Source organism: Stegastes partitus, unplaced genomic scaffold (genome assembly GCF_000690725.1).
Source record: "Stegastes partitus isolate 25-593 unplaced genomic scaffold, Stegastes_partitus-1.0.2 Scaffold1585, whole genome shotgun sequence".
Lineage (NCBI taxonomy): Eukaryota > Metazoa > Chordata > Actinopteri > Pomacentridae > Stegastes > Stegastes partitus.
In genome coordinates this window covers 149,347-155,346 of record NW_007579316.1, presented here as the reverse complement: position 1 = coordinate 155,346, position 6,000 = coordinate 149,347, and the positions used below count along the sequence as shown (strand labels likewise).

The 6,000-nt window shown below is 41.2% G+C and overlaps 1 long non-coding RNA gene across 1 annotated transcript in view; it reads left to right on the top strand.

The window, feature by feature from the left end:
- The first annotated feature begins 1,180 nt into the window (after positions 1 to 1,180).
- The window catches only part of LOC103371437 (uncharacterized), a 31,573-nt gene continuing 26,753 nt past the window's right edge, over positions 1,181 to 6,000 (top strand). Inside the window, exon 1 of the long non-coding RNA XR_520942.1 lies at positions 1,181 to 1,375. This is a non-coding gene — a long non-coding RNA (uncharacterized LOC103371437). The remainder of the gene's footprint in view (positions 1,376 to 6,000) is intronic.

Sequence of the window (6,000 nt, the reverse complement as noted above, 5' to 3'; positions counted from 1 at the left end):
ACAGAACAGATAATGCCAGTAAATGTTGCAGGATTGCCCAGTCTCAACATATATCGGAGCAACCACATTGGGAAAACTCACATATCCGTATCATTCTGACAGCTGAAGAGCAGCGTCTTCCTGAGTTGACTGAGGTGAAAGTGAGGATGAATGGGCAGCAATTTGACCAACTGCAGGAGAGATGACAGCTCGCAGTGAGGCAGACAGCCGCTCAGTCGCCCTGAGACCTAACCTCTGTCTTTTTCTGTCTCTCACTCGCTCACACTGCCTCTGCTCATCAGTCTGTTTTAAACACACTTTTGCATGTTATCAGTGGCGCCAAACGTGCAGCTGGGTTATAACCCAAAGAATACAGCATCATGCATCATGACCATGCTCTTTGTTCATTTTTATCATACATTTGATTCCTGTACCTAAAAATATTTCCCAAGTGGAGTGGCTTCACCTATTCAGTCTACAGCTCTTTGAGGCATCCCTCCCCCCATGTTCATCCTGTAATCGTCGTCCCTTTCATTCCCATCCCTCTCCTTTCCTTTCTTCCTCCTTTTCATCCCTCTTTTTCTTCCCACACTTCCTCCCACTCCCATTCAGCCGCTTCCTTCTGTCCTTCCTTGTTTCCTTTCTTGCTCTCCTTCCCTGCTCATTCCTAAAACCTCGACATGCACAGAGGATGTAGTGAGGCGAGACCTCCCGTCGTCGGTGGGAAAAAAGGGAGAGACCATCAGCTCGCAGACGGAGGGATGCAGGAAAGGTATAGGTTGGAAGGTAGTAGTATAGGCCTGCTCAGTCCTCCCTCCCCCCTCCCCTCCCTCTCAGCATCCCATCAGCCCCCCTTTCCTGTGCCAGGGTGGTATGACCTGCTGGATTACAAAACAGCCCTCCCATGTGTCTGCCTGTTCTCTGTGCCAGCCGAGAGACAAGCGATACCAAGCTCCTGGAGTGCTGGTGAGGGGCGGCAGAGAGAGAAGAAGAAAAGGATGAGAGAGCGAGACAGAGAGAGAGAGAGAAAGAGAGAGAGAGAGAGAGAGATAGAGGGAGAGAGAGAGAGAGAGAGATGAGTAGAGAAGAAAGAAAGAGGTAGAAAGTGAATAAAAAATGGGAAATGCAGACCAAGGAAAGTAAAAGAGTGAGGACAGAAGGAGAGAAGGAGGAAGTGAAAGAAGAGGGATGTTGAGAGAAAGAGACAGAAAGGATGGAGACATAGTACAGGAAGACAAAAGCGGTAGAAAGAAAAAGATAGAGAGTCCGATTAGGAAGGAGAGAAGGGAGTTTTGAGTGATAGCGAACATACTGTAGATGAAAGCTTTCGAAGGAGTGGGATGCTGAGAAGCATCAGCGCTGTCAGAGCATGTTCAGCCCTCAGGGACAGCCGGGGGTAAGTCACACACTACTCAGCTACAGATGCATGCATCCGGCATTCTCCGCCACACACACACGAACACACACACACACGCACGCACGCAAGCACTCATTCATGTATTTACACATTACACACATTTACATGCCATCGAATGTATGTCTTCTAATCCCCTTTCTGCAAGGCCTAAATGCTAAATGTCACACAGAGTGGACACTTTGGAAAAAACATTGAAATTATATATTTGTAATAATGACAATCGTTCCAGTCAGATTAATTAGTTTTCTAGTGATGAGTAGAGCTGTTCTCATCTGGCCAGGTCAAAAACTCCATGCTGTGCTTAAAGAAAGAAGACCAAAAAGGTATTGAGTCCACAGCAGGACTTCTGGCCCAAAAAAATTGACAGTGACAACGTTCTCTGCACTTTCATTTTACCTCCAATCACTGTCTGTACATGCCTTACTTTTTGCCACCCAGGACACTGTAGCTTGTGGGGAGCTATTTGTTTTAAAAGACAATATGAGAGATAAGGCTGATCAAGAGAGGAGTCATCAGGGGGATACGGATAATGGCGTAGAGAGGGAGAGGGGAGCTTTGGCTGCGTGGAATCAATTTCATATGATGTCTGACAGGCTGTCATGGAATCATTTTGCAACCCCCAGACACAAAGAGATTCTTTAAGAAGCTGTGTGTGCGTGTGCATGCGTGTGTGTGTGTGTGTGTGTGTGTGTTTGGGTTGTACTTTTGCTGCACTTAAGTCCACACACATTCCTCTAGCACACAATTGCCCTCTCATTTTTGCACACATCCACCTCAGTTTCAAAATACGCAAGCTATTGGGTCCTAAACTGGGTTAGAGCAGCCATTCAAGGAATTTTCAAGGAAGGAAGAGTCTTGGGTTAAATTTTCTCAAGGCTACAAGAGAGAGCAGCTCCACAGTCACAGGGAGTTCTTAGGTTGTTGGTTAGCAGCATTGTAGATCCAATTGATTCCTGTGCCTGGAGGCGAAGGGTCACTTAACCCAGTGGAACCAGAGGATAGAGTGGGTTTTATTGTCTGAATGAGAGGCACTTCGTCAGATTCAGTTGCTTTAACCCCCCCTGGGGTGGAGGAATTACAGGAAAGAAGAGGAGAGGGTGGTGCTCTCAGTCTCCTGGGTCGCTCTGCAGCAGCCATATTAGCTCTGTTGCAGGCCTCAGGAGGACAGCTGGGTGGCAGAGGTCGTCATAGTGAAGGGGGGTCGTTATGGTAAGTGGTTGTCATGGAGATTGAGGATGTGGTAGCGATGGAGTTGAGTGGGTGAGGACCCCTATGGATGGGGCTCACCTGGTCTGGAGAGACCATTATCCTTACTTTCTACCTGCATCAGCCCTTTTTCCCTTCCTCTGTGAAATCATGTTTTGAAGTCTGTTTGTTCTGCTACAAATATATATTTTTTAAATCATCATCCTCAGACAAAGCCATATTGCTGTAAATGCAAAGTTGAATGGCAGAAATAAGGCGGGGTCAGCGGCATTTTGTGCTCCAACAACAAGCTCTCTGCCTGTGTTGACACTTGTTATTGACAAAGTATTAACAGCTCTGTTTTGTGTATTTCATTCATTAGTCCATAACTAAACTAAATTACGCAAAACGCTCAAGGCTACACTGCTCTTGTCGAATTAACTTCAGCGGCATTTACGCTGAAACAGCAAGCAGTTTTTAACCCTTCACAAGGAAAAAAAAAAACTAAAAACGACTGTTTAAGAATCTAAGGTGAAAAAGAGGTACACATTATGTCACAAAAATGTGGTCACTTTGAACAGTTTGAATCACAGCTGAGTGTCTCTGTGTGAAGGAAAGGGAAACACAGCAGTGTCTTAAAGATGTTGAGTGATTCATTTGCATTGAATATCTCAGATAGGAGAAAAGTGCACATCGCTGGCTACCTCATTAGTAGGCCAGCAAAGAGCAGGTACTGTACAGAAGCCAGCAGTCCTCCCCCATCCATTCTCCCCACTCAGGTCCTTCTCACACACACATATGAAGACACATTTGTATATTCTCGCTATTCCTGTTTTTTTTTTTGTCTGTTTGTTTATTTTGTTTTGTTTGTGCAGCCTTTATCTTAGTGACATCAGTATATTTCCCCCCTCCTTCATCTAACAGCTTCTTTTATGTGCTAATAATTGCCCAAAGCGTTGATACTGATAGCTTATGAGTTTGTATATTTGGCCAGCTTTTATGCCCTGAAGCCTCTACGCTCTCACATACCAGCAAGCAGGCGATAATTTGAATATCTAAACGCACAAAGCAGTTACTGTATGCAACTGGGTAATGCAACAACCCCCCTGTCTGTGAGTCATTATCAGCACATACAAACTCGCAGACTAAAATGTTAGAATATCTCTTGCTATGTCCTCACGAGTTGTATGGAGGTAAATCTGTGCTCTCGGTTGAAACGCTGAATGTGAATTTAAAAATCTTAAACAATGCAATCAATGTGTTTATCGAAAAGACAAAAAAGACGCAAAATGCTGCAGTGAAGCACAAGTTACTATATTGCTCATACAAATAAAAAAAAAAAAAAAAAAAAAAAAAGACCTTAATTCAATTAGTTTTGTTTGATTTGATCAGCAGTAATTTAATCTGGTTGTCTTGCTGAATGCTTGGTCATCCTTCTTTCTCCAAGAAGCTGCGAGGCGCCAGCCGCGTTAGCTGGGCTGTGGTTTCTCTCTGCAGAGAATACAGCCATATCATTACACATGGAGCCGCTTCTTGTGTTTCATGCAGAAACACTGGGCGCTGACCCTGTGGCTGGGTGTGTGTGTGTGTGTGTGTGTGTGTTACTGAGATAGCACCTATACGAGAGGAGTGTAGTATCCATATATTGTTTTTTAGTAAGGGCCCTTGGGTGTGGCATTCGATGAGAAAACGCCTTTGTGTCATACGGATGAATTTCATCGTATACGTATAATTTTATCAGCATTTTCAGCTGTGTCTTCTTTGCCTTTGTTATTTTCTCTTTTTTCTGAGATCAAATCACATTTCATGTCGCTTCTTTTGTTTTATTAAATGCATTCAGTGAATTTCATGTGGTGCGTTTACAGTGAGTGGTGTAAATGCATTATGCATATTTGTGGACTGCATTTTGTATGACAAAAACCATGTCTTCAACTATGACTCTCTTTAATTGGAAAAAAAAAAAAATTGAAAATTAAACAAGCACTAACACAAATATATTAATACATTTTCTTTTTCATTGTGTCTCTATTCAGCAGTTCCAAATTATGACTGCACTGAAATACTGTAATGCAAATAGTGGTCATTTTTTCTAAGAAAGAATGTCATCATTTGTATTACAGAACGTTTGAACAATATTAGTTGTAAAGTGTGTGTTTCAATATGTTGTTATAAAATGCAGATGGGAATTTCCAACATTTATTTTTTTATTGATTGTCGAAGGAAGAAAGATACTAGATTTCTATTGTGTTGATGGAACATAACTAAAACCCAAAACCCTTATTGGTTTTGACAAGTTATCAGTCAAAGTCAGGTTTCATTGTGTTCACTTTAACTCCACATACAGTAGATAAATGCTTCTGTACTGCTCTCTGCAGGTGAAACTACATTATCAAAAAGGAAAACTGAAGAAATATATGTTTTGTTTTATAAAATAAAAAAAACAAAAGAACTCATGGAGCACTCAGTGGAGCTGTCCAGAGTTTTGAACTTCACACGTTGAGAAGCCATTGATTAGAACTACTTAATGTACCGCAATATTACGAGTACATTGTCAGTTACACTGCCGTACAAAGACTGGCACTAATTTATTGCGGTGTTACTTTTTTTTTTTTTTCGGAAAAAAATACCATTAATTTTCCTACTACGGTGAAAGATAACTACACTGTAGGTCAGCTGCTTTATACGAAATTTTATTTGTAAGAACTGTTGGAAATGCCAGCGTTAACCACACATACAAACCCTGGACAACTGACTGAACTCACTTTCTGTGTAGTGTTGGGGAAAGCACAGGGGCCCCATCAGTGACAGCTTCTCTTTTAGAAAGAAACACCATAAAATATAAGTACACAGTATTTTATCCGAGAAATAAATAAATAAATATGAAGTATATATTAAAATTTAAAATGTAAATAACTGGCCATATTAAAATTTAAAAAAAAAATGTTTCCTTTTTTTCAGTCCAGGTCATCAATAGTTGAATTTGGTAGAAACCAGAGGAACTACTGTGTAAAGCTAAATGCAACCTCAATAGTATTTTAATATTTTAATTGTCCGTATCTCCCAGCTGCATTTAATACCTGCATGTGAAACTACAATGCAATTGTTAAATATACCCAACAACAAATGATGTATTCATTATACGAATGACAAATATTTCCATTCAGCAGAAATGTAAAACACACATCAGACCATGTTCACTCAAGTATGTGTGTGTGTCCCTGCACGTGTGTGTGTCACTAAGAGGACATTGAAATGCTTTGTTCTTCATCACAGAGTCGATAACAAAGACAGTTCGCAACAAATTTAATTAGATTTTTAATGAGTGTTTAACACATCTGTACTCTGACTTTTGTTGAGCAAATTGCTTCAGTGAACACTGAGACATGTTGTAAAATTGTTTAAATTTCAGTTTCAAAGCG